This window comes from Lepus europaeus, chromosome 1 (genome assembly GCF_033115175.1).
Source record: "Lepus europaeus isolate LE1 chromosome 1, mLepTim1.pri, whole genome shotgun sequence".
NCBI lineage: Eukaryota > Metazoa > Chordata > Mammalia > Lagomorpha > Leporidae > Lepus > Lepus europaeus.
Genome location: NC_084827.1, coordinates 183,528,774 through 183,545,968, shown reverse-complemented (window position 1 = coordinate 183,545,968; position 17,195 = coordinate 183,528,774). Strand labels below are relative to the sequence as shown.

Below are 17,195 nucleotides of genomic sequence, written 5' to 3'. Positions count from 1 at the left end.
AGGGTACACACCCATTTCCTCTCCCTCTTCTCTTCAGACCCTCAAAAAGAAATTTCTCACCATTTGTTTATTTATTTGAGAGGCAGAGTTACAGAAAGAGGGAGAGACAGAGAGAGATCTTTCAACCTCTGGTTCACCTCCCAAATGGCTACCAACGACTGGAGCTGTGCTGATCAGAAGCCAGGAGAGGCACTTCTTCCAGGTCTCTCACATGGGACTTGGGCCATCCTTTGCTTTCCCAGGACATAGCGGACAGCTGGATCAGAAGTAGAGCAACTAGGTCTCAAACAGGCGTCCATATGGGATGCTGGCACTGCAGGCGGCGGCTTTACCCACTATGCCACAGCGCCAGCCCCTGCCTCTGGGTCTTTGTAACTCTGCCTTTCAAATAAAAAAGCAAATCTTTTTTTTTTTTTTTTTTTTTTTAAAAAAAGGAAGTTTTACTACATATAGGGCCGCCACAGAAACAGCTGAGGAATTCCTGGGGATGGCAATTGCAGCAGGATCTGAGTTCCAGGATTTGGAATGATGGCCAAACCCTTCAATGAGCTCCTGCGGAGTCCTGACACTGATCTGCTTGAATGGACAGGGAACAACACAAGGCCTTTCCAAAGAACACGACCTACGCCAAGCTCCTGCCTCCTGCACCAGCACTCCCTACTGCAGACAAGCCTCCCCTCGGTGCTACCCGGAAAACAAGGAACAGCCCTGGTGCGCTCACTCAAAAAACCGGGCCCACTCTCACCACCAGTGGCCACAAGGTGGCCTGCGTGCTTGAGAGCAGCTGTGGCTGCCACACTCCTGGTGGAGGAAACTACCAGGCTGACTTCAGGCCGGCCCCTGAGTTTCAGCTCCACGGCAGGCGCAGGGCAGGCTGGAGACCAAAGACACCAGTGTGCTTCCAGCAGGAGGACCAGGCTCACCCCAGGAAACGCTCAAAGCAGTCCCCAACCCAGCTACTCTCCTGCCTCCTGAAGGACCTGAGAAGCCGGCTCTCATGTGGGCCACAGAGCAGGCCTGAGCTCCAGAGAGGCTCACAAGGGCAGTGCTTCATGCAGCAGCGGTCAGAAGGCCAGGACGCGCCAGCCCTGCAGCCCCAGAGTCAATACGGACAGATGCCAAATACGCTTGTCTTGTGCTCCACGCACACGCAGCAATTTGGAGAAGCTGAGTGTAAAGAACTCTCCTGTTCAGCGGGGCAGGGATTCCGAGCTCTCTCTTCGCGGTTCTGGAGCCTCTGAGCGGCGACTGTGCACTGCAGGGACAGCAAGAGGGGAACGGCCACATCAGCCAAGGAGATCTGGACTGACAGGGCGGCACGGGCCGCTGCGCCTGGGTCTGGGAACGGCTGTGAGCCCCCAGCTCTCGAGACCTCTCAGGTGCACACAGAGCCTGGTTCTGCCCCTCTCCAGAGCCAAGTGAGGATGCAAACACCTCTTTAAAAAGCTTTTTTTTTTTTTTCCTCTTGGTACACACTTCTCCTTAGGGAAGGATACAAGTGTTCACTTTCTAGCTCCCATTTTAGCTACCTCTTCCCTTAATTCTCTCAGGAAACTGCTACCTGCAGAAAGCCCTGTGGCGAGATCCACAGTGGGAGAAGCCTCATGAAGTTGTGTTCAGGAAGCGGTCTACAGCCTTGGGCAGCTTCGTCCAGGCTGCCCGTCAGATTCTACAGCGATTACTCACATCTGTGGATTCCTTAGCTGGAGGGGTCACAGGCAACCAACTTGCCGTAGCATATTTACTGACGTAACAAGGTGCAGTATGGGCCATGGCTAATGGAATGTTACACTTCCCCTAACAGCTGTCTGCTCCAAGAAGAGGTTTCATGAGGATTTACATTCAAGCTAAATGCTTCTATAATTTGGTAAGGAAAGCCTCCCAGCCCCCACCATCTGGGAGGCAGCAGCAGCATGGATCCTACCCTGTTCTTTCTCTTTCAACTCTGCGTCTCTGGACTGTCAAATCCACCTCAGAATTTGAGAGCTTGGCCGGCGCCGCGGCTCACTAGGCTATTCCTCCGCCTTGCGGCGCCGGCACACAGGGTTCTAGTCCCGGTCGGGGCGCCGGATTCTGTCCTGGTTGCCCCTCTTCCAGGCCAGCTCTCTGCTATAGCCGGGAAGTGCAGTGGAGGATGGCCCAAGTGCTTGGGCCCTGCACCCCATGGGAGACCAGGAGAAGCACCTGGCTCCTGCCTTCGGATCAGCGCGGTGCGCTGGCCGCATCACGCCGGCCACAGCGGCCATTGGAGGGTGAACCGACAGCAAAGGAAGACTTTTCTCTCTGTCTCTCTCTCACTGTCCACTCTGCCTGTCAGAAAAAAAAAAAAAAAAGAATTTGAGAGCGTCTCACAGAAACAATGGTGACGCAGGGACTCGGGCCATTGTCCACAACAGTGGCCATGCTCTGGCTCCTGGGGTGGAACCTCTAGGTCTGGTCCTCTGGATAAGCAAGGGCACAAAGCACAGAGGACCCCACGCTCTCAACCTCCTGGAAAGAGGAGATGGAAATCTCTGAGTCACGCAGGGAGGCAGAGCTGGGAGGTCTCCAGAAGTCTCTCACAGCCCTGCAAGCCCTACATGCCACTCCAGAACACCCCCTTCCCATGATGCACTGAAGCCGCCTCCACCATGAAGCTGCCGCAGTGAACCTGTGTAAACTGAGCTCCAAGGGTGATGCCAGGAAACTTTCCCAGAGTGTACCACATGTGCTGAGCCCCCTGGGCAGCACCCCTACCCCATGAAGGGGGCTACTGGAGTGGGGGTGATTGCCCTCATGGCTCGTGTCTCTCCCCACAGGCTGTCTGCATTCACTTCTGAATTTGTTCTCTCTAAACAGACACTGCTCTCCATCCTCACACTTCATCTGTCTCTGCTTTGAATTCTTTTCTCCCATGGAGACAAGGACTTGGAATAAATACAGCAACCATACCTCACAACAACTTCTCAATCATCTCGTGTGTTTATTTAATCAGGACCCAAATACGATCTAGCTATTGCTATTTTACTATGATTATTTAATACAACTTTGGAGAGTTTAGTGAATGCAAATAAGACAAAAAAAAAAATCAAAGCAAGAACTTTTTGCTGATGGGAATGAATACACAGAGAACACAAACATTTTGGTTAAAAACAGAATTCAGGATTCTCCGACTTGGGCCTACAGGATGGCTCCCACAAAGACAGGTGTGCGAAGGGCATTCTGCCATCAAAACCATGGTGACCTGAGCACACACCATCAACTTCCACCAAGTGCATCCATGGAGTGGGCTTCAAGAACCATGCCCCTTAGGTACTCAAAAAGACCTGGAAGTTTGCTGCAAAGGAGACAGGGACACGCTGATACCAGCGAACAAGCTGCTGGACCATGGGGTCAGCAGCATTCCACATGGCATCTGCAGATCACCCAGGAATGCAATGACAATGAAGTCACCAATAAGCCTCACGCTCTGGTTTCCTATGCACCTGTTGCCACTTTCAAAAATACAGATAGCGTGGATAACAACTAACTGCTGATTAAGTTATAAGACTGCCTCCCCCCCACACCCCCCAAGGAGAAACTGGAGTCAGCATCGTGCAGCAGGTTAAGCCGCCACCTGCAATGCTGGCATCCCATGAGCACCGGTTCGAGTCCAGGCTGCTCCATTTCTGACCCTGGGAAGGCAGAGGAAGAGGGCCCAAGTGCCTGGGGCCCTGCCACCCTTGTGAGAGACAAGTTCCTGGCTCTGACTTCAACCTGGCCCAGCCCTGTTGCTTCAGTCATCTGGGAAATGAACCAGCAGATGGAAGGACTCTCTCCTCTCTCTATAATTCTTTCAAATAAGCAAATAAATCTTAAAAAAAAAAAAGACAAATTTAGAATATGATAATTTAGCAGGGTATCTATGAATTAATTCAAAAGTTCCTTTTTGGAGCCAGCACTGTGGCGTAGTGGGTAAAGCCACCACCTGCAGTGCCAGCATTCCATACGGGTGCCAGTTCGAGTCCCAGCTGCTCCACTTCTAATCCAGCTCTCTGCTATGGCCTGGGAAAGCAGCGGAAGACAGCCCTAGTGCTTGGGCCCCAGAATCCACATGGGAGACCCGAAAGAAGCTCCTGGCTTCTGGCTTCAGATAGGTGTAGCTCTGGCCGTTGTGGCCATCTGGGGAGTGAACCAGCGGCTGAAAGACCTATCTCTCTCTGCTTCTCCTTTTCTCTCTGTGTAACACTGACTTTCAAATAAATAAACAAATATATATATATTTTTTATTTGACAGGTAGAGTTACAGACAGTGAGAGAGAGAGAGAGAGAGAGAGAAAGGTCTTCCCTCCATTGGTTCACTCCCCTAATGGCCATTACAGCCAGCGCTGCGCCAATCCGAAGCTAGGAGCCATGTGCCTCCTCCTGGTCTCCCATGTGGGTGCAGGGGCCCAAGCACTTGGGCCATCCTCCACTGCCTTCCTGGGCCACAGCAGAGAGCTGGACTGGAAGAGGGGCAACCGAGACAAGAACCCGGCACCCATATGGGATGCCGGCGCCGCAGGCAGAGGATTAACCAAGTGAGCCACGGCACTGGCCCCAATAAATAAATCTTAAATAAATAAATAATCATACACAACAGATTTAGAAGCAGAGACATCAGGGCCTACACTGTACCTGGAATCCCTATAGAAAGGCCAAAATGGGCTGGTGCCATGGCTCACTTGGCTAATCCTCCACCTGCGACGCCAGCATCCCGGGTTCTAGTGCTGGTTGGGGCACTGGATACTAGTCCCGGTTGCTCCTCTTCCAGTCCAGCTCTCTGCTGTGGCCCGGGAGGGCAGTGGAGGATGGCCCAAGTGCTTGGGTCCCTGCATCCGCATGGGAGACCAGAAGAAGCACCTGGCTCCTGGCTTCGGATCGGTGCAGCACCGGCAGTAGCAGCCATTAGGGGAGTGAACCAACGGAAGGAAGACCTTTCTCTCTGTCTCTCTCTCTCACTGTCTATAACTTTCTCTCTAACTCTGCCTGTCAAGAATAAATAAATAAATAAATAAAAAACAAAAGAAAGGCCAAAATGACCCTCAGGTTCCTGTGGAAAATGAATGTCTGAGGCCAGAACCGTCAGCGAGCACCTGGCCTACGAGCTGCTGCCCGGCTCTGACTCCCACAGCTCTGCTGGGCAGGGGCATTCCACAGCGCCTCTCCCCACCTCCAGCCCCTTGGCCTCCCTGAACCTACTGGGAGGGCCCTGCGGGGCTCTGGCCACCTTCGCCTCAGCAGCCTGAGCTCACCCAGGTGCCCCCCAGGAGCCCAGCGCTGTGTTCAGTGTGGTCAGGCTGCGGCACGAGAGAAGCGGGCGACTCTCACGCCTTCCTGCCAGTTTCCGCTCCTAAGACTTCCCTTGCCGCACAGGCTGGGAAAGGGAAACACACTTGGAACAGGCTACGCATTCCTAGAGACCCTGCAACTTTGTTTCAATGTTAGGATTTTCTCTTGCCACCTCTTGTTTCCTCAGTTTTTCCTGAAGCAATCTGGATCCACAATGATTTTCTAACAACTGGAAGATTTAACCCTCGTAAAATCGGAGTTGAAGAGGCCCTGTGAGAGCACCTGAGGTGGTGCACAGGCAGCCCAGCACTGTGGTCAGCGCAAACCTTGGCTGCAGACCAAGTGGACCCCCCGAACCTCAGAAAATCAAACAGAACTGTATTCAACTGCACGCACTGCCATGCCAGAGCTGTCGAAGCGCGCTTTACTCCCGAGTGCCACAGAGCAACCAAGGAAACCAACTTCCCCAGAACAATGGGAGGTGACGAACAAATGGACAAAACTGGATTTTTTGCAACATAAACAATTTGCTAGTGCTGTAGCCGTAAAGAGGAATAACTTTAATGTTGTATTGACATACCCCAATCCATAGGCACAAAATGACCCCGGGAGACCCTACCGTATTCCACAGCACCTTCTCCCAAGTGCCTGGAGTGCTCTGGCATTCTGATTCCCTGGATTTGAGGAATGTGCGTGCACAGCATCCCACAGAACCCCACCATCAAACACCTGGGACCACCGGCACCACGTGGCACCAACACAGACCACACAGGTGCTGGGGGTCCATTTCCAACAGAGAAGCAACATTACAGATGCAGCAAAACTCCCAGGCAAAGAGGAAGTTATGGAGGATGGAAGGCGACTTCCGGCAGGGACTGCTCCAGGCGTGCCTGGAGACAAGATCACAGCTCTGTCACTCAGGTCCGGAGTGCAAGTCCACCTCTGGGGTGGACAGCTGAGGGTGTTTGCCAATGGACCCTGGGGGCAGCATGGTTCAAGATGGAATTCCTGTCTCCTGGCTTCATGCTGGCCAGCACCAACCCTTGCAAACACTCAGGGAGTGAACTAGAGGAGGCGGGAGTCGTCTTCCTGTTTCCTCCCCCATCTCTCGCTAATAAGTTCTCCTCTTGAGAAGCAAACGAGGCTTCGATCGGAAGCACAGAAAACCAGCCCAGTTCTTTAGGATGGCGCGGCTCCTTTGCAGTATCAGCTACTACGACGCCGGGTCTTCAAGACACTCTGAGAACCCGCTCTAGGCCGGCCACCAAGCTGGACGCGCACACCCGGCCGGCCGGGGGGCTCACGGCCTAGTGGACAACACCTCGCCCAGTCTGGAAGAAACCTCATCAGGGTAGCGGGGGCTCGGGCCCAGCTCAGCCTGCGGGGGCGCGTGCCCGCTGGGAGGGACACGACCGGAAACGTCCAGCCCGCCGCTCGGAGCCACGGCACGCCCGGCCCTGCCCTGCCCTTTGTCTGCGGCGAGCCGGGGCCGGAGCCTTCGGGCAGGCTCGGCCGGGGGCCGGGGGCCACCCTCAGGGTCCGGCGACCTGAGAACTGACCCCGGGAGGCCGCACCGGCCTCCACCCCCCCAGGACCACACGGCCGCGCGGGAGCGACAAGATGGCCCGGCGGACAGGACCAGCGCCAGCCGCGGCCGCGCGCCCCTCCCCACGCCGCCGCGCACACCCCGGAGCCAGCAGGCGGCCGCCCAGGGGCCCGGGGCCGGGGCAGCACCCCCGCCCCTCCCGAAAGGGGTCGGGCCGCCCCCGCGCCCGGCGGCGGCAGCCGCGACACACTCACCCGCCGACCGGCCGAACACCAGGCACCGACTGACCGCGCTCCGGACACGCCCAGCGCCCGCTCGCGCCCCGCCCCACGTGCGGCGGCTGCGTCATCGCGTCGCCATGCCCCCTTGCCAACTCCTTCCGGGACCGGCGCAGCTCCGCCCCTCCCCCCAAGGCGTCAGTCTCCGAGTGCGCCGGCGCGGGCTCGTCCGCGGCGTCCGCCTCTGCGCATGCTCCGTGCCCTTCGCACGGCGGTTGGCCACATAGAGCAGGGGGCGGGGGGGAGGTCAAGCGTAGCCTCTCCTCCTTTACCAAGATGGCGGCTTGTCCGTGTTTCGCCACAGTTCCTACCTTATGAGCTTGGTTTCCTCACGCTAGTAAGAGTGGAACAGGTAATGTGAGCTTCCGCCCGGTGGACAACTGGGGGGCGGCGCAAGGCGTTTCTGCGGGAACACCGGGGTGCCCACTGAGGCGGCGGTAAGGGGAGGGAGGGGTGGCCGGAGTTCAGAGCGACCCCGGGCGAGCTAGCCCTGGCTCCCGGCCTCTTCTCCGGGAAGATGGCGGCAGCACCGCGCTGCGGGCGCCGTGGCGGGGCGAGCCGGCGCCGGCGGCGGCCGCGCGGGGCTGTTCTGGCCCCTCCGCCGCCGTCTCGGTGGTGCGGGCCTCGCCGCGATTGGCTGCGGCTGGTCACGTGGGGCGGCCGGCCCGCGGCGGACCATCGAGTCGGCGCCGGTGCCGGGGGATGCGGGCTCTGCGCGCCGGGCCGGGGCCCCCCGCCGTCCCCGCCCCTAGTCCGAGTCCCGAGGTGAGACCCGGGGGGCGCCCCTCCTGTTGGCGCGACGCGGGGGCCCGGGCTGGAGGCCGGGCTGGTCGGGGCGCTTGCCCGCGCGTGGCTCTCTGGTCGTCCTGTCGCGCTGGGGGCGGCCCTGGCCTGGCGTTGGTTTGACGTCCGCTTGAGGTAGTCGTTTGCCGAGCAGGTAACTTAGGGCCCTGTCAGGATGGAAGTCCCGAGGGGCTCCTGCCGGAGGAAGCGGAAGCCGCCCGTGCGTCGGGACCTCGGCGTCCGCTTGGGGAAGTGAGCCTGGGGCAAAACCTGTGCTGGGGGCTATGCTTGCCTTTTTTTTTTTTTTTAAATATTTATTTTTTTATTTGAAAGAGTTACAGAGATGGAGACAGTTCTCCCGCCCCCGGTTCACCCTCCGGATGGCCACAATGGCCAGGGCTGGGTCCTGCTTCCTTCGGGTCTCCCTAAGGGTGCAGGGGCCAAGCACTCGGGCCATCTTCTGATGCTTTCCCAGGCATTAGCAGGGAACGGGATCGGAAGTGGAGCAGCCGGGACTCGAAGCAGCGCCCATAAGGGATGCCAGCGTCACAGGCAGCGTCTTGACTCGCTGAGAGATGTTGCCAGTACTCCGTACGCCCTGCAGAAACTCATTGAGCGCCTCTTACGTTGGGGTCCTTGGAAGCAGTGTTCTCAGTAGCTGGAAAGGTGTCTGGTTAGGAGTGGCTTCCAGGATTCACAGTCCCAGTCTCTGGCTCTGGAGAGCTCTGAAACGGCTTTGGAAAACCAGTTCAGGGGCCGGCGCTGTGGCATAACGGGTAAAGCCACCGCCTGCAATGCCGGCATCCCATATGGGCACCGGTTCAAGACCCGGCTGCTCCACTTCCTATCCTGCTCTCTGCTGTGGCCTGGGAAATCAGTAGAAGATGGGCCAAGTCTTTAGGCCCCTGCACCAGCGTGGGAGACCCAGAGGAAGCTCCTGGCTCCTGGCTTCAGGTGGCCGCAACTCCAGCCGTTGCAGCCATGTGGGGAGTGAACCGGCGGATGGAAGACCTCTCTCTCTCTCTGCCTCTCCTCTCTCTGTGTAACTCTTTCAAATGAATAAATAAATCTTAAAAAAAAAAAAAAAGAAAGAAAGAAAACCGGTTAAGTCATCCACAGTGGGGACTGAGCCTTCCTGTTCCTGCTGTGGAGAGGCTGAACTTGAGTCAGCACCCGCGGGTGGGTGCGCAGATGCCGGCGTGTGAGGAGGGGCATCTGGGTGAGCGGCCCTCGGCCTTGTGTGCTGCCCTGGGTCCCTCAGAGCACACTCTGCCCTGAACTCCAGGGGTCTGATGGGAGGATTTCTGGGATCCTTCAGCACCTTTCCTCCGGGTGAGTTGTTTTGGTCTTTGGAGTGCTCCGGCAGTGTAGTTCAGAAGTACTGACTGGACGCTGCTGTGTGTCGTGTGGGGGTGGGAGTTCTAGGGATGCAAAAGAAGAGAGCACAGGCCTCTCCATTCCTCAGCCTTGGTCCAGTGCAGGCATCCCCTGCACAAGCATCGTGATTCGTGCCATCCTAGAAACGGGTGCAGGGCACTGGGTACAGCGGATGGGTGTCCCTGGTGACCAATTAGGAGGATCTTCATTAAGAATGTGGTCCTTACCCTGGGGGGATTGGCACAACGGGAGACTGGCATCTGTGGGAGCAGGTTAAGAACTTGGGTCAGACTGTGCTGTGAAGAACTTCAGGCCCTTTGGTCCCTGTCATCTCTGGCTTGGACAGGATTTCAGTTGATGACACTGTGTCCACTGGGGTGACATGATTTTTCACGGGGTGGACCCATTGTCCAGCAGTGCTTCCCGCCTGAAACATGGGCAGGGCTGAGTGGACACTGCTGCACCAGCGTGGTGTGCCCTGTGCCTGCCTCCCACAGGCTGTGGAGGCCTAGCACACAGCCCATCTCAGGGGCCAGGTTAGCAAGGCACAGACCCAGGACACCTGGGAAGCTCCCTGACCAAGTAGAAGGGTAGCCAGAGAACCCCAGTCAGCGTCTCGTGTCCTGCCACAGTAAGCATGGTGGTCCGTGCTCAGAAGCCGAGGGAACAGTGGTGAGCACCTCTCCTGGGTGCAGATCTTTAAGTGGTCACCTGTGACTCCGGGAGAAAGCCGGGCTTTCCTTGGTTTTTCTGAGATGAGAGCTGGTTGCTTCACTAGGCTGAGATACCTCGACTGCCATTGCGGCAGAGCCAGCCGCTTGCCTTGGGACATGTCTGTGCATCCTGCCCGGGCTGGTAACCACACTCCTCCTCACTACTTCTCACTGCCATTCACGGAAGCTTTTAAATTCAAGGTTAATTTATTTACTTATTATTTATTGATGATTTACTTGAAAGGCAAAATTACAGAGTGGGGGGAGAGACAGAGAGAGCTTCCATCCACCAGTTCACTCCCCAAATGGCCACAACCGCTGGAACTGGGCCAATCTGAAGCCAGGAGTTTCATCTGGGTCTCCCACATGGGTGCGGGGGCCTGAGGACTTGGGCCATCTTCTGTCTGTTAGCAGGGAGCTGGATCAGACGTGGAACAGGTGGACACAAACCAGCATCCATATGGGATGCTGGCATTGCACGTAGCGGTTTTATCTGCTGTGCCTTAATGCCAGCCCCGTCACTAAGGTTATAATCTCAAATTCTGTACCATCTTATTTAAATTTCATTTCTAGAAATTGAGTTTTTTTTAATATATATATATATTTATTTGAAAGGCAGAGTTACAGAGAAAACAGATGGAGAGATCTTCCATCCACTGGTTCACTTCCCAAATGGCTGCAGCAGCTTGAACTGGTGCCCATATGGGATGCCTGTGCTGTAGGCCAGGTCTTTAACCCACTGAGCCACAGCACTGACCCCAGTTGAGTCCTTTTTATGTGATAAATTCAGTGTTCATTTCAGCCACGGCCACTGCAGCCAAGACAGGGCATGGCGTCTTCCTCCCGGTCTCTTCACTCCCTGCTGCGTTGGAGTCTTGGTTTCCCCGATCTGGGTCTCTGGGTTCTTATTGCTTTGATTTATTCCCATTCACTTTTTTCTCTACAATTTTCTTGTGGGCCTTTGAGTGCGTGAACGGGCACTCTAATTATCCTGGGTTTTCCATTTTATTTTTTTTTTCTCCCAAAGCTTTGTGTGTTTATTTTTTTAAAAAGTTTGATTTATTTATTTGCAAGTCAGAGTTACACACAGAGAGAAGGAGAGGTGGAGAGAGAGAGGTCTTCTATCCAGTGGTTCACTCCCAGTTGGCCACAACGGCCGGACCTGCGCAGATCCAAAGCCAGGAGCCAGGAGCTTCTTCTGGGTCTCCCATGTGGGTGCAGGGGCCTAAGGACTGAGCCATCTTCCGCTGCTTTCCCAGGCCATAACAGAGAGCTGGATAGGAAGTGGAGCAGCCGGGTCTTGAACTGGCGCCCATATGGGATGCCGGTGCTTCAGGCCAGGGCGTTAACCCACTGCATCACAGCACCTGCCCCGTGTGTTTATTTTAAATTGTAAATTGTCAAATGTTTTATGGTGTACAAAGTGTGTGCTTTATGAATGTAGTGTGGAAGATTGAAGTCAAGCTCAGAGATGTTTCCATTACCTCAAAACTCACGCCATTTGGTTTGGTTTTCCATTTTATCCCTGGAAATATTCCCAAACTTGTCTTCTGAATTTTTCTCATTTCTAAGCTTTCTCTTTTTCTCTTTTTTTAGAACTTTTTTTTTTTTTTTTTGACAGGCAGAGTGGATAGTGAGAGAGAGAGACAGAGAGAAAGGTCTTCCTTTTGCCGTTGGTTCACCCTCCAATGGCCGCTGCGGCCGGTGCACCGCGCTGATCCGAAGCCAGGAGCCAGGTGCTTCTCCTGGTCTCCCATGCGGATGCAGGGCCCAAGGACTTGGGCCATCCTCCACTGCCTTCCCGGGCCATAGCAGAGAGCTGGCCTGGAAGAGGGGCAACCGGGATAGAATCCGGCGTCCCAACCGGGACTAGAACCCGGTGTGCCGGCGCCGCAAGGCGGAGGATTAGCCTGTTAAGCCACGGCGCCGGCCTTAGAACATTTTATTGAAACACAGTGTGTGTACCAAGAAATGCATGAGTATACAGATCAGTATACAACCAGTGCCAAAAAGCATAACTAGTACCCCAAGTCCTCACCGTCCCCCTCCCAAAAAGCATAACTAGTCCCCCAAGTCCTCACCGTCCCCCCATTTCTTCCTTTTTGGCCTGTGAAATAAGAGTGGATGGTGGCACTCTATAGCCTGTTTGTTCTTGAGTCTGGTGTCTTCTCTGACCTTTCTGAGGATGCTGAGCGAGTTCCTGTTTGCCTCCGGCTGCTTTCTTTGGTGGGCTTTGGTGGGCTTTGGCTTTCCTACCAGGGCCTGTCTGCAGTGATGGTTTTGTGACAGGCCCGCACGTTACCTGTCGTGGCCCTCACTGTGAAGGGCCTGCATGCTTGCCAGCTCCCTGGGGCCTGCCTCCCCGTGCTCCTGGGCAGGTGAGAGGCCTAGATCTGGGGTGAGCAGTGGGTGCTCTTTGTTTACATCGTTTACAGTTGGGGCACCTCAGAGGCCTCATCACTTTGGGCTTTATTAAGTTATGTTAACAAAAGGGGCGAATCTGGATGTAAAGCTTGGAAACACAGCCGCATTTATGTGTGCACTTATTTTTGGTTAACTATAGGTTATTATTTAAGCCGTCTTCTACAAAGAAGGCAAGATCAGGGCATCACGGTCCTCATGTGACGCCAGAAAGGAAGTGGGGGCTCTTTGTTAGAGCCACGGCCTAGGCTGGTGTTGGGGTCCCTGTTGCCTGGGGAGCAGTCCCAGGGGGGTTAGAGAACAATATGGTTGCTGTCTCCCCAAGGAGCGAGGTTGGTATGAAGCAGATGGGGGTTAGGAGGAACTCAGTTCCTGAGCATGCTCACCCTAGCTGGGTAGCCCAGCCAAAGAGGGAGCTGACCACAGCCAGCTGCACACCGTCGTCCCCAGCCTGGACCCCGCGTGTATGTGTAACTGGGGATCGGCGTAGCCAGTGTTGGAGCAGTGCCCGTGGTGAGATGTTGTCTGTGTTTAAGCCACACGTTAGGTGCATGAAGCTGCCTGGAGCTATTTCTTGGGGGATAAAGGTGGGAGTATCGAGTTGTGTCTCACAGCAGTTTCAGGCTAAGAATGCCGTTCGAGCACCACAGCAAGTGCCTGGTCGTTGTTCCTGTGCTGCGTGGCTCATCCCTTTCCACTCCGGGTCCTGCCGGGGGATCCTCGGAAGGCTTGGTGCTGCCTGAGACCCTGGGGCCGTGGCAGCCTCGTCTGGGCAGGAGCAGGTAGAAGCAGAAGACAGCAGATGGCAGTGAGAAGTGTCTCCACGGCACTGCAGGTCCCCAGGGGTGGCCATGGACAGCAGCAGTGCTTCCTGCCTCTGGTACAGACTAGAGGCCCTGGGTCTCTGTCCAGCGTGACTGACCACACATAAAGGTGAAGCGGACTTTCCGAGTCAGTTTCTCTCTTTTTTAGTAGCTCTGATAGCTAAGAACCCTTGGTCAGTTCGGTTTATTGGAAGTAGGGTTTTTAGTTTTGAAAAGATGACACTTGGTGCTGGTACTGCTCAGCATCCGATTTTGTGATCATTTCATGAGTGATAGGAAATGCCTCACCTGTTAAAACTGGTGCTCACTGCTTTCCATCGTTCAGTTCTGCCCTTGTCCCCAGCGGTGTCTGTTACCTGGGATGATTTTGCCCCCAAGGGAACAGGTATCTGGCAGCACTGTTTTTTCTTTGTCCTGACTTGCAGGTGCTACTGACATCTAGTCTTTAAGGCCTGAGAGGCTCAGCATTCTGTGGTGCCTGGGACAGCGCCCACCACAAGCATTGTCTGATCCCCATTGTGCTTTTAAAGGGCTTAGGACACTGCTGTCAGCAGCCCCGCGTTTCAGTTGGGGAGAGCAGAGCCTGGTGGGGTGGAACCACTTGTAGGAGTGGCTTGGTTAGGGCTGTGTTGCCTCATGGACTGGTAGTGGCAGTGACAGCCACACTGTGCACTGTGTATGCTGATGTCAGCAGATGTGTGATGTGGGTGCTCACCTGGTCCTCACAGGCATGGCCACAGCTGTGCCTGCGGATCAGCCCCTCTGACAGGAGAGAAAACCAGCACAAAGAATTCGAGACTTGTCGTCTTCCTGTGTATTTCATCTGTGCTCTCACTTTGAGAAATGCACGTATTTGAACCTTTGCTCTAGACTTTCGTAGTGTTGAGTCCTGGGATGAGCATTCAGACTAGCAGCTAAGAAGCCCACATCCCACACTGGAGTCCCCAGGTGTGATGCCCAGTCTCAGTTCCTGCGCCGTGCCATTGCAGATGGCTCCAGTCTTGGGGAGACCTGGGTCACATTCCAGTAAGCTAGAGGCTGGGGGAGTGCTCTCCCTCCTCCCCTGCTGTGACTCTTACTCTCTTTACGTCTTAAGTAAATAAATTTTTAAAAAAGATTTTTAAACCTCTCTTGTCTGTGCAGTTTTTTCAGATCTAGGGGTGACACTGGCCAGGCCTTTGCAGCAAGGTAGGTACTTCTGCCCCAGACACTGAAGTGACCCTGCACATCTCGTGTTCCTGTCGGCCAACTGCTGCTTCTCCACAAGTGTACATCCCTAGGAGGGTTCTGGAAAGGCATGAACAATCAGAGCCCCCGTCCTCAAGCCGTCCAGCACCCAGGTCCCTCCTCAGCTTTCTCACTCAGCCTCTCGCGGGCCTAGCGTTTCCACCAGTGTGTGGCTGACCCAGCTCCAGAGCCTCTGGCTGCCTCCCTGACAGCCTGTGATGGATGCACAGGTCTTGTGGAGGGTTCTTCTCTTCAGTTCACGTGCTTTGGCCTCTCATCTGGGTTACAGGATGAGCCATTGACATAGTATACTAGATTGATTTTATTTATTTGTTTAGTTAGTTATTTGAGAGAGAGAGGGCGAGGGAAACACAAGCGAGCTTCCATCCGCTGGTTCACTCCCCAGATGACCACGGTGACTGGCGCTGGGCCAGGCTAGAACCAGGAGCCAGGAGCTTCCATCACTAGTTCACTCCCCAGATGACCACAGTGACTGGCGCTGGGCCAGGCCAAAACCAGAAGCGAGGAGCTTCCATCCGCTGGTTCACTCCCCAGATGACCACAGTGACTGGTGCTGGGCCAGGAGCTTCCAGTTTCCCACATGACCATTCGGACCATCCTCTCCTGCTTTTTCCAGGTTGTTGGTAGGGAGCTGGATCAGAAGTGGAGCAACCGGGACAGGAACCGGCACCTGTATGGGATGCCTACATCATGATGCCATTCCCTCCCTTTTTTTATTTTTAAATATTTTCATATGAGGCTGTCACTGTGACACTGTGGTTCAAGTCCCAGCTGTTCCAGTTGTGATGCAGCTCCCTGCCAGTGTGCCTGGGAAAGCAGCAGAGGATGGAGTAAGTCTTTGGGCCCCTTCACCCACGTGAGAGATTCAGAAGAGGCTCCTGGCTTCGGATCGGCACAGCTCTGGCCTTTGCAGCCATTTGGGGAGTGAACCAGCAGATGGAAGACCTCTCTCTTTGTGTCTCTACCTCTCTGTGTAACTTTTTCAAAGAAATAAATATTTTTTATAAAGTTTTCATGTACTTGAAAGGCAGAGAGAGACAGAGGTCTTCTGTCTGCTGGTTCGCTCCCCAAATGTCTGTAACAACCAGAGCTGAACCAGGCGAAGCCAGGGGTCCAGAACTCTAGCTGGTCTTCCCATACAAGTGGGCAGGGGCCCAAGTACTTGAGTCATCTTCTGCCTCCTGAAATGTAGCAGGGAGCTGGATCAGAGGCAGAGCACCTGGGCTATCCCAGGTGGTGGCTTAACCTGCTGTGCCCCAACGCCGTTGTAACAGGGTCCTGTTCTGGGGAGATGAACAGGTAGCATGGAGTTAATTGCTAATAGGTGAGAGTTTAAACACTTGTCCTTTCCCGACTTGCTAATTGTGATGGGCTGCAGGAATCCAGATTTGCATTATGAGCTCTGAGGGGTCTGGAGGCCAGGTCTCAACGTCTTGCTCCTAGGTCCTTACGCTGCCATAGGACCCGTGGCCGCAGTGCACAGCTTCATGCCTCCACCTCTTCCCGAGGGTTGCATGTGCCTGGGTTGACAGCCTGCTGAGGCCCAGGTGTGCTCAGTCCGTGTGTTCTCGTATTCACTGTCCTTCAGGTAGCCAACGGTTCCCGTGTGAAGCTGTCTCCTAGCGCAGGTGCTGCCTCTCTGCTTTTGCTTGGTGCCTATGCAGTGCCACCTTTATTAGCAGGATTCCTTTTCCAGACCGAGCATTCTGGGGCCTGAGCGGGGATGGGGACTGCCTTGGCCTTGCTCTGCCATGGGCTCCTGAAGGGGCAGCCTGTCCCTCTGCAGACCCTGCGGGGTTTTCGGCTGAACCAGGTGCCGCTCCCGCTTCCTGTCTGGAGAGGGAAGGGCTCCAGGCTGCGGTCAGCGCCTGTCGTCGTCTCTGCTGCAGAAACTGCTGGGTGCCCTTCCAGGGCGGTGGTGCCACCTCTCGGGCCCGGCAGACACTGCCCAGGAAGCTGCGTGAAGTTGGCAGGGGTTGGCAGGGACCTGTGAGCGACATGCTCTTCCCTCTGCTCCGGCAGCCACGCTCCCTGCCCCAGGGCCACCCTGCACCCCTGGGGGGAGGTTCCTGGGTAGGGAAGCAGTCTTCTCCTGGATGCCTCCATAGCAACTGCTGGCCTCTGGGAAGCTTCCCGTGTGGCGAGGTTGCTACAACACAGCCTTTGGGGAACAGAGCGGCCACAGAAAGGGGCTGCTGTTCCCGAAGGACTGGACCTGCTGAGGCACAGGGAAGGCAGGGAGGAGAGCAGCACAGCGGGGAAGTGAGCCAACGTTGCTCTCCAAAGGGTTTCGTGTATTTGGCACTGTTGCTGCTTTTGAGATTGGGGTAGAGGGGCTGACGTTGTGGCGCAGCGGGCTAACACCCTGGCCTGAAGCGCCAGCATCCCATATGGGCGCCGGGTCTAGTCCCGGCTGCTCCTCTTCACCCAGCTCTCTGCTATGGCCTGGGGTAGCAGTAGAAGATGGCCCAAGTCCGTGGGCCCCTATACCCCCATGAGAGACCTTGAAGAAGCTCCTGGCTTTGGATTGGTGCAGCTCTGGCCATTGCGGCCAATTGAGGAGTGAACCAGCGGATGGAAGACCTCTCTCTCTGTCTCTACCTTTCTCTCTAACTCTGTCTTTCAAATAAATCAATCTTTAAAAAAAAATTAAGAGATTGGGGTGGAGGCTCAGCCAGGCCTCCCTGCTCAGTACAAAATGGATGGTCCTGATCCC

General features: G+C 55.3%; 2 protein-coding genes across 4 annotated transcripts in view; one reads left to right on the top strand and one right to left on the bottom strand.

Annotated features, from left to right (window-relative positions):
* Positions 1 to 7,616, bottom strand: part of SEPTIN2 (septin 2) — a 69,863-nt gene extending 62,247 nt beyond the window's left edge. Inside the window, exon 1 of one of the 2 annotated variants that reach the window (XM_062194261.1) lies at positions 7,425 to 7,616. The gene's annotated coding sequence lies outside the window, so the exon portion shown is untranslated. Of the gene's footprint in view, positions 1 to 7,089; positions 7,167 to 7,424 lie in introns of those variants that run through there. The other variant, XM_062194268.1, reaches the window with a different exon arrangement.
* HDLBP (high density lipoprotein binding protein) overlaps positions 7,355 to 17,195 on the top strand; it is a 75,691-nt gene continuing 65,850 nt past the window's right edge. The window contains exon 1 of one of the 2 annotated variants that reach the window (XM_062194229.1): positions 7,355 to 7,465. The gene's annotated coding sequence lies outside the window, so the exon portion shown is untranslated. Of the gene's footprint in view, positions 7,466 to 7,789; positions 7,879 to 17,195 lie in introns of those variants that run through there. The other variant, XM_062194240.1, reaches the window with a different exon arrangement.